Genomic DNA, 11,254 nt, shown 5'->3' with positions numbered 1-11,254 from the left:
GAAATATACAGCAGAATATAAAGATGCTTAATGATGCAAGTTGCATTAGTTTGTTTAAATTGAGTTCTTGTGAATATCGTGTAATGGTCAGTCACTTTGAAAGTCATGAAAGCACTGTATTTTTTTTTTTTTTTTTTCATTTTTTAAAAGTTTTTATTTATTCTGTGAATGGTCAAACACTTAATAAAAAAATCTAATGTAAAGTGCAGAATGAGGATGAATCAATATGCTGTGTTTAACAGTAAGAGGAGTACCACATTCCCCAAATCACAGGGCTGATTGACAGAACTCATCCATTTTACCCTCTTCTGATTACTACAAAGTCCTTGTAAATAAGAAAACAATGACCCTCCTGTGCTTCACTGTTGATATTTAAGATCTACACCTCTATTTTCAATGACACAAATTTGATTCAGACAACATTCCCACTGACTCCTTTCATACGTCTGTTTTCTCTTTTATTTGGCATTAGATGGAAGGAGGCTGATGAGACTGATTAAGGATGAACAACAAAAGACTGACGATAGTCCTTCGACCAGACAGAATATTCTGCTGGGCAAAACTGGTGTTGGGAAGAGTGCAGCTGGAAACACAATACTGGGAAAGAAAGAGTTTGAATCTGAGCAGAGTATGGATTCGATATCACGTGAATGTTTAGAAAAACATGCCACTGTTTCAGGCAGATCTGTGTCTGTAGTTGATACTCCTGGATTCTTTGACACTTCCATTGAACATGAAGAGTTAGTGAAAGAGATAGCAAAAAGTGTTTATTTGTCCAGTCCTGGACCACATGCTTTTCTCATTGTGTTTCCTGTGAATATGAGATTCACTGAGCAGGAGGTAAAGATCGCTGAGTTTATTGAAATAATGTTTGGAGAGGAGGTGTTAAAATACTCCATCATTCTCTTCATTAATGCAGATCTGTTAGAAGGAGATTCCATAGACAAAAAAAATTGAGAAGAACACTAAATTTAGACATCTAGCTGATCAGTGTGGAGGCAGATATCACATCTTCAACAACAGAGATCTGAAAAACAGAAAGCAGGTGAATGAACTATTGCAGAAGATTGACACAATGGTAGAGCAGAATGGAGGAGGACACTACAGTAATCAGATGTTTGAAGATGCTTACAGATTTAGACAAGAGGAAGAAGAGAGGAGACAGAGAGAGGAAGAGGAGATTGAGAGAATGTTAGAAGTGCAAAGAGACCCTGAATTTGAAAAATGTTATAGGCAGTATGAATCTAGATTCCAGGTTTCAGCTGTTACAGTAAGTAAATTCAGTTGTGCTGAGTTTGGAGCGATCTGTGGTGCTGTTCTTGGTGGAACATTAGGAATTGTTGGTGGGCCTGTTCTTGTAGCTATTGGTGCAGGTTATGGTGCAGCTATTGGTGCAGGGTATTATGCAGCTATTGGTGTCAGGTATGGGGAAGGACGAGGACTCAAATGCAGGTTAGAAGGGCATTTATTAAGCAATAAAAATAAAAACAAAAACACAACAAAAACAACCCCGTGGGGGAAAACAGACTTGACTTGACTTGACTTGACAAAAGGAAACACCAGGAAAAATATGACAACGAACCAGCACAGGACTGCAAACACAAGGAGAATAAATAGGAGAGCAAACAAGGCAGGTAACAAGGGAGGACAGGTGGGGCAAATCAACCAATAATGAGGTAACAAGGTGGGCGGGGTCAAGACAATAGACGTGAGAGCACATGGCACAAAGAAACACATGACAAGCCATGTGCTCACACCAAAACAAAACAAAGACACAAGCACATGGCCAATGAAGACAAATCACAAGCCATGTGCTTACACAAGACGAGACATGAACACGTGACTATGAAAACTCATAAGCCACGTGTTCACACAAAACAAGACAACATGAGAGCACGCAGCCCGTGAAACACCGACTGCGTGCTGCACAAGACAACACCACAACATGAAAGCACGCGGCAGGTGGAAATCACCGCGTGCTACACAAAACATGAGACAAGAGCGCACGGCAAGTGAACATACACACAAACCGTGCGCTCACAGTAAAGACAGGACTGGGAGCGCGAGTGTCCGAATCCCGACACGAAACCGAAACCAAACTAGACACGAGTGCCGGGATCCGAACGCCACGCTCCCAACATGAAACAAGGCACGCAGACAAGAGAGCGCACAGCCCCGAGAACCCTCGAGACCGTACGCTCACACAAAAACCCGACAAGAACGGGAATGTCAGAGCTCTGTCACAAAACCAAGAAATAAACAAGACTGAAGTGACAGAACCCTGACACTACCCCCCCTCTAAAGGGACGCCACCTGGCATCCCTACGAGGGACACAAGACAAACATGACAACATACACGACACAAGACAAAAAACACCAACAAGACAACATGACAGAACATCAGAATACAAGACAAAGAGGGGAGGGAGGGAGGGGAGCCAAGTCAGCCAGCAAAACAAAAACAGAATGTCTTAAGGAAACCAGGGAGGGACGGGAGGGTTGAGCCAGGGAGGCTCAGGCAGGTCTGGGGTCCCAGCTGAGGGCCAGGGAGGAGCTGGAGGGACAGACCAGGGCGGGACCGGCGGGACAGACCAGGGCGGGACCGGCGGGACAGACCAGGGCGGGACCGGCGGGACAGACCAGGGCGGGACCGGCGGGACAGACCAGGGCGGGACCGGCGGGACAGACCAGGGGGGCTTCAGCTGGTCTGGGGTCCTGGCTAAGGACCAGGGCGGTACTGGAGGGACCATCCAGGCAGGCTCCAGCAGGGCAGACAGCTTGGCAGGCGCTGGCAGGGCAGACAGCTTGGCAGGCGGCGGCAGGGCAAGGCGCTCGAGTGGCGCCGGCAGGGCAGACAGCTGGGGTGGCGCCGGCAGGGCAAGGCGCTCGGGTGGCGCCGTCAGGGCAGACAGCTGGGGTGGCGCCGGCAGGGCAAGGCGCTCGGGTGGCGCCGGCAGGGCAGACAGCTGGGGTGGCGCCGGCAGGGCAGACAGCTGGGGTGGCGCCGGCAGGGCAAGGCGCTCGGGTGGCGCCGGCGGTGGCGCCGGCAGGGCAGACAGCTGGGGTGGCGCCGGCAGGGCAAGGCGCTCGGGTGGCGCCGGCAGGGCAAGGCGCTCGGGTGGCGCCGGCAGGGCAAGGCGCTCGGGTGGCGCCGGCAGGGCAAGGCGCTTTGGCGGCACAAGAATGGCCTCTGGGGTTGGAGCGGGCTCACGGGTTGGAGCGGGCTCACGGGTTGGACCGGGCTCTGGAGCGGGCTCTGGAGCGGACTCACGGGCTGGAGCGGGCTCTGGAGTGGCCTCCTGGCCATGAGAGACGGAGGAAGCCTTCCTCCTCCTCTTCCTCCTCTTGTGAGGGTGAGGCAGTGGCACTGTGCCTACCTCCTCTGTGGGTGCTGCAGTTTCTTCGGTCAGCTCTGGGGTGGCCTCCGGGCCTGCAGCGGACTCTGGGGAGGTTTCCGGGCCTACAGCAAGCACTGGGGTGGCCTCCGGGCCTACAGCGGGCTCTGGGATCACCAGAATTTCCGAGTCAGAGGAAGCCTTCCTTCTCCTCCTCCGCTTATGTCGGTGAGGCACTGGTGTGGAGATAGCTGCCTCTGAGGAAATAGCAGCATTAACGACCGCCTCTGGGGAGACTGCAGCATTCTTTCCTGGGCAAACAAGAAACTCCACAAAAGCCTCAAAGTTCAGGTGGTCCAGCCCTCTCATCCTCCACCAGTTGAGGGGCTCGTCAAGGGCATAATTAAATAGGTCCTTGAGAGCCGCGTCATTAAATCCCAGTCCCTCTGCAACACTGTGGAATTCCTGTGCAAACCTCCTCAAGTCATTCCCCCGTTGACGGAGGGAGCTCAAAGCTTTGAACTGGAGAATGTTGTCATAAAGAGGGCTGGAGAGGGTGGAAGTTGGTGGATGACACAAGTCCTTCTTCCGCTGAGTCCTCATTTGGCTGGTTCGTTCTGTCAGGTATGGGGAAGGACGAGGACTCAAATGCAGGTTAGAAGGGCATTTATTAAGCAATAAAAATAAAAACAAAAACACAACAAAAACAACCCCGTGGGGGAAAACAGACTTGACTTGACTTGACTTGACTTGACTTGACTTGACAAAAGGAAACACCAGGAAAAATATGACAACGAACCAGCACAGGACTGCAAACACAAGGAGAATAAATAGGAGAGCAAACAAGGCAGGTAACAAGGGAGGACAGGTGGGGCAAATCAACCAATAATGAGGTAACAAGGTGGGCGGGGTCAAGACAATAGACGTGAGAGCACATGGCACAAAGAAACACATGACAAGCCATGTGCTCATACCAAAACAAAACAAAGACACAAGCACATGGCCAATGAAGACAAATCACAAGCCATGTGCTTACACAAGACGAGACATGAACACGTGACTATGAAAACTCATAAGCCACGTGTTCACACAAAACAAGACAACATGAGAGCACGCAGCCCGTGAAACACCGACTGCGTGCTGCACAAGACAACACCACAACATGAAAGCACGCGGCAGGTGGAAATCACCACGTGCTACACAAAACATGAGACAAGAGCGCACGGCAAGTGAACATACACACAAACCGTGCGCTCACAGTAAAGACAGGACTGGGAGCGCGAGTGTCCGAATCCCGACACGAAACCGAAACCAAACTAGACACGAGTGCCGGGATCCGAACGCCACGCTCCCAACATGAAACAAGGCACGCAGACAAGAGAGCGCACAGCCCCGAGAACCCTCGAGACCGTACGCTCACACAAAAACACGACAAGAACGGGAGTGTCAGAGCTCTGTCACAAAACCAAGAAATAAACAAGACTGAAGTGACAGAACCCTGACAATTGGTGCAGCTATTGATGCAATTAAGAAGCATTAGGTAGTGTTTTTAGATAATAATGTCGGACAGATTCTCATAGCCAGTTTTAGGGGATCCAAAATCATGTTCTGACAGAAGCCGCGTTTCCATTACAGATTTGCGCAAAAAAATTGCGATATTTTCTAAATTTCGATAAAAAACTATTGCGAAATGAGGAGCTATGTTCGAGGATGCACAGGTCGACAGTTGCATAGAAATATAATACTATTATTTTCTATTTTTTTAATTATTAATTGTTCTATTTGTATTAGATCAGATGACAAACTTCAATAACATAAGATCCCCCGAGGCTCGAGTACAGCTGATGACACTTTAAACTGACACTCGAGGGATCAAGAATAAGATTTCCTTCAATTAAACCCATTCTCGTTTTTTTTTTTTTTGCATCCTCCTGTTACATATATGGGGTGAAGCTGAGGCGCGAGGAAAGAGATGCATAAATAAGTAAAGAAAAGCACCCCCTGTCTCGTCTTCTATACAAACATACCACACTATCTTTAATGAATGAAATGACTGTATGTCAGGTGACCTGTAAATCCCCCCCCCAAAAAAATCCATTGTAGTTTTGCTAAATATTCCTTTTTCGAATTGCGTGAAAAACCACCTCATGTGAGCGTAAAAACTTCCTTGTGATATATGGGAGTTTTTGTGAAATTCACGTTTCCATTGAGTGTATTTTCAATTTGCAATTTCAATTTGCGCAATTTAAAGGTAATGAAAACGCGGCTAGAGATTGTCCACATTTTAACCAAACCCTCCATGCTTCAATTAAAGGCCCATAATGTTTTGGGAAAGACCTTTGTGTGGATGTTACTGATGCAGTCAATAGTCAAATTAAAAAGCTAAGAATTTAATGAATCATGACTCAATAGTCAAACATGATAAAGTCATGGAAAAGGTAAAATAATATGAAGCGTTACTTGTAACTGTAAGTATGAAGATACATTTTTATAGCTTGGATTCTCTGACTGATTTTTATTTATTTATTTATTTATTTTGTAATTTTGTCCACCCCTGAAATGGGTCATAAAATTGACATTACCTGGGGTGTGTTTCCTGAACAACAATGTAACTCGCTGCTTCACTACCATTGTACGATGCATCGTTGTACAAATCATTTAGCTGGTCACGACTGTTTCCCGAATCTGTATTGTCGCAAACCTGTCGTTCATCCACATTGGTGAATGAGTGTCATGCAGGTGGTGGAGTAATAACTTCTTTAAATGAATCCGTTTGAGATCGAATTTTGCTATAAATTACAGACATGGCATTAGAGGACTAATTCTCATTCTTTAGTTATTTTGCTTTATTTCCAGATTAAATCAAATGCTTGTTCTTACATACTAGAGCACGTACGCACATGTGCACTCTTCAAAAACGATGCTTTAAATCTCTTACTAAACTAAACTAAAATATATAAATGACATTTGTATTAGGCATGTGATGGTATCAAATTTTCATGTTGCGATTAATTGATGAAGCTTTTATCACGGTATTATCACCGTATTATCATGTTTTATCATCGTATTATCACGATATTAAAATAAGTTGAAAAACCATTTTTGTCATAGTTTAACAGGTTTAAGAACTCTTGTAATAAAACAAAAACAACTTTTTGAAATTTTCAAACAGATTAAAATGCAAAAGAATTAGGCTATAAAGAACAACAGATAACACTTTACTCTATTTAATGCATTAACTAAGATTGAGCAATAGCTACATTTGTTACAGAAAGTGTTATTTTTTGTTAATGTTACTTTAAACACATCTGATCATTTAGTTTTATCTCAGGTCCATTAAATAAGTTATTTTGATTTTAGTAATGTTATTAAACAGTAACTAAGAAATTAACATTAATTAATAATAATTAATACTTTATAAGTATTTTTATTGTCAATTTGGTGATAATGAATTAACATGTTAAGCCGGGCACACATTTAACGATTGTAAGTCCGATTATGAATGTAATTTGATACTTACGACTGATCATGTCCAATCGCGCCGAGTCAGAGCCAGTTACGTTCAGTCTGTGTTTACAGTTGGTGCTTAAAATCGTGCAGTGTGCTGTGTCTAACGATTCTAGTCTTAGAATTTTAGAAACAGTCATTGCCAGTCCTCCTCACAAAGATTCTTCTCAAATTTGATAATTCCCACTTCTGAAGTAGGGATTGCGAGCAAATTCGCGTTACATTTTTTTCAAGGAAAGTCATCTTTACAATAGCTCTGAGAGCACGTGAAGGCAGCATAATATTTGCGACCACTAACGTCTCTGTTTCCTTGGAGACTGTGTCAGGCGATTGTAAACAAGAGGCGAAATGGCGTCAAAAAAGTTTGCAACATTAAAACACATTGGACAACCAGTATGGAAGAAAAACTGATTGAACTCTGGCAAGAGTACGAATGTCTATACAACATATCTTCGAAGGAATAACGTTACCATAATAGAAGTGATAAGGAAAGAAGCTGGGCTGCTATTGCGGAAGATTTGAATGTGTCAGGTAAGTTACAGGGCCGTATTATCCATAGACGGGATTGGGCGAGTGTCCTGGGGCACCAGCCAATCGGGGGGCAACAAGTGATAAAGAATGACTACACTTTTTTATTTTTTTTTTATCATGTTTTGTATATATATATTATTTATCTGGAAAGCTGATACAATATACACAGAGAGAATATAAAGAGCCCTGCCCCTTTGATCGCGACAGTGAAAGTGCCCTTTGAGCATAACGTTAGGCGTAATTTGCGGGTGGGACTGGTGGGACATGTCCCCACCACTTTTTGAAACATCTCGCGGATATCTAATACAAATGAAACGCCTCTAGTTGATTATCAATTTGTGTTAATTATAGGCAATCTGGTGCTGGGATGTGTTGTTTTTGAAATCATGTTGAGTGCTCGTTGTCGCTGTTATCAGAGGCGCAACACCACTGGAGTGCAAGCTCTAAAAATAGATTAATTTAACAATGTTTACTCACGTCAAATTCTCTCTGTAGAGAACAAAGTCCATGTTGCCTCTCCAGCCAGGACCTCACCCATATCCTGCGCGTTTTTCCTCTTTTTTTGTTATTTTCTTCACAAATATAGCTGCAGATGAAGAGCGCCAGCTGTTTGTTTACATCCATTTTCAAGATCCCGCGCACAGTGTGTTGCTTAGCAGCGATCTCAATCATAAACGTTTGTGTTCTTCTCCGACTGTCAACGATTAAAATCGGCTCCAGTCGAAGGAAACAATCGGTATGTGTGTTCAGTTCAGTCTTAGAATGTTTCAGCTAATCGTTAGGTGTGTCCCTGGCTTTAACTAATGAAGCTGTATGTTTTCAAAGTTTTACTGAACAATAACAAATAATCAGAACATTTCTAATCATTAGGGCATGTTTTAGTCCGGATTAAAATATAAAAATGTTTAGGTTTGAAAATAAATATCCTTTTAAGTCTTTTTTAAGTATTCAGTATTTGGTGCTGTGATGAACAACACTGAGATTACAAAAAAAATGAATGGCTGTTTGAAGCATTTTAAAAACTTCACTAGCGCAGTTACTTTGTTTGCACGGTTTCCGTGGTAACCGCTGCACGCTGCTGTTCCATCAGCGCCCTCTGCTGTCAGAGTGAACGCGCACTTTCATTCAGCTCGTCTCCTTCTCGTGCACGTTGGGATTGTTTACATCTGAGCGCGTGTCCTTTTGTCGCAGCATACAGCAGTGTTGTGCATTTTATACGATTGATGGGGAAAGTATTCTTAATTGCCTTATAAAAAATTAATAATTGGTAATAAATTATTATTTACGGTATTCTGAAGTGCCGACGATTACAATATTGCGCATATTCATTATCGCGATTTATCGCATTACCGAATATCGGCACATGTCTAATTTGTATATATTCGAAATAAAAGATATACATTGTACTTAATGTCAGTTTGCTTATTTTGCTTAAGAGAAGGATTCCACATGTCATAAAAACCAGAAACCAAGAGAGCTGTCGTTCCAACCACCAAGTCTGAAATGCAGATTGCGAATGTTCGTTTGAACTATGGTGTTGGGAAACACAAAATTGTTGAACTATGTAATTAACGACAGTATGAAGTAAAACACTGCATTTATTGCATGGATAGAGCAAACACATGCAGTCGTGGCCTAATGGTCTTGTAGTCGGACTGAATGTACAGCGCTCTCTTCCACCCTCAACACCATGACTGAGGTGAGACCCTTGAACAAGGCACTGAAACCCCCAACTGCTCCCTGGGCACCACAGCAAAAATTGGCTGCCCACTGCTCCGGGTGTTTGTTCATGTTGTGTTTGTTTGTTCACTGCTCAGTATTGAATGTAAATGAATGTAAGAAAAATAACCTGTTATAAAATGTCCAGTATGAAAATATACTTTTTCAGAATAATGCATTGAGCTTTCCGTCTCCAGTGAAGACATAAGCCATAGAAAGAGAACAAAGTTAGTTTAGGATTAGTTGGGAAAGTGCATGATATAGTCTATGGAAGCATTGTATGTTTAATGCATCTGGAACAATGTATTAAGGTTGTGTAGCCTATCCATTAATACTATCATACATAATAGTTAACATTTACTAACAATAATCTTAAAGTCTTTTTAAATCTTGGTTTATGTACATTTCTATATATACCAAGTTTTAAAGGCACAATATGTAATTTCGTGGAATCATGGGATTTTTTTGTCTTTACCTTTAGAGCCAATCATATTCTTGTATGAGCCAATGTATTAAAGATTTATTAACATAGAGCAGTTAAGCTTTTATTATGTCGCAGACAACCGTTTCTGCTTCCTCCAGTTCTGCATATGTGGGGTAACAGCTCTGTTTTATTATATTGGATACATTTGTGTATTGCAAGTTGTTAAAATGCCACTCCATGCGGTTTCTCTGCAGCTACTATGAGTAAGCTAGATCCATATTAGGTATGGTAAAACATGGTACTCATGGTAAATCAAGAAAATGAGATTTAAACAATAAGACTAACTATGACGAGTATTGTAACATGATTAGTTTACTGTTGATGAGTGTGTCAAAACAGTTGCTCACCTGTCTAATGAAACATAATATATTAACGCATATTTGTTGTTTCCATGGTTTCTAAATATAAAGGGAAATCAAGGGTAATGTGGGTATGATGTCATTGATAGGCAACAGACGGAAGCAGTCCGTGTCATGGATAAAATGGCTTATTTCTCTGGATTTAAACATTCTTGAAAACATTTGGGATAAATGTAAGTACACAGGTCAACAAAATATATAACACTTTTCTAGACCCAAAGGCACTCAAGACATCAGATTGTCACGAGTATCACATATTGCCGCAGTAGCATCCTCTACCCCAGATACAGCTCTGACAAGGATTGCAAAAACTGATATCCTACCAACACCTATACATCTTGATTTAAAGGCAGGGTAGGCAAAAAATTTTGTTCCAAATTTGTTTAAACTTTCTATATATATCCATGCATAATTAAAATGTAAAAACTCTGATAAAAAGAGTATAAAAATCGAGTGACTATAGACCGTTTAATCTGTATTAAACACAGCTCATTATTTCCATCTGGGACGAAACATAGGATTGGCTTAGACGACTGTCACTCTCTCGCAATCATGGTAACCACCCTTTTGACACACATGACCTGCCCTCTTGCAATGCAGTTGTGAGTTGATATTTGAGTGTATGTTACTCTGTTTATCTGTAGAAAAACGTATATGTTATGAATCTTACACGAAATTCATCTTCATCACAGTGTAAATGATGGTAATGGAAAAACGTGTATCATGCAACCTGTTTTTAGATTTGCCTTATAGATAACTAGCTCGTTAGCGAATCAAAAAATATATATTTTAAACTTTACCAATATCAATATGCTTGATAGTGAGTACTACAATACATCTTGTTTGTTTATCTTCATAATTATAAAGTTATTTTTATTACATGTGATTCTGACATGATGTCACTACATGCACTGTGCTCCTTCCTCTCCACTCGTCTCAGGTAAATAATGCGTCTTTCAGCTCATAAAAACTGTCATAAAAACGGGCTGATGACTTCCTTGTTCTCTGAAGTCCCTCCTTCAGAAATACGTAACGAGTTCTGATTGTGCCAGCGGTTCCTGTGTTGTGATTCGACAGCAGTTTAGCGCATCTTGCCCGGAAAGGTCACGCCTCTTACCATAACGTGGAGATGCACGCGCTCAGTGTTATTGTAAACATGTCTTTAATTTTACCCTATCAATTTGAGCCGGAATCAGACCCGGTGATTGGACTGCGGGATGAAAATAACGACATGGCGACAAACACACTCTACAAACGCAACTCTTGTGTATTCCTGTTGGTGGAGGTTAGTCAAAAAACTGTTTTAGTGACGTCATTAA

The 11,254-nt window shown here is 42.4% G+C and overlaps 1 pseudogene; it reads left to right on the top strand.

Annotated features, from left to right (window-relative positions):
• Positions 1-486: 486 nt before the first annotated feature.
• LOC137003234 (GTPase IMAP family member 9-like) lies at positions 487-1,457 on the top strand (annotated as a pseudogene).
• Positions 1,458-11,254: the final 9,797 nt, after the last annotated feature.

The sequence above is a fragment of the Chanodichthys erythropterus genome, chromosome 3 (genome assembly GCF_024489055.1).
Source record: "Chanodichthys erythropterus isolate Z2021 chromosome 3, ASM2448905v1, whole genome shotgun sequence".
Taxonomy (NCBI): Eukaryota; Metazoa; Chordata; class Actinopteri; order Cypriniformes; family Xenocyprididae; genus Chanodichthys; species Chanodichthys erythropterus.
Note: the sequence above shows the minus strand (reverse complement) of the source record. Positions and strands in the feature narration are given on the sequence as shown.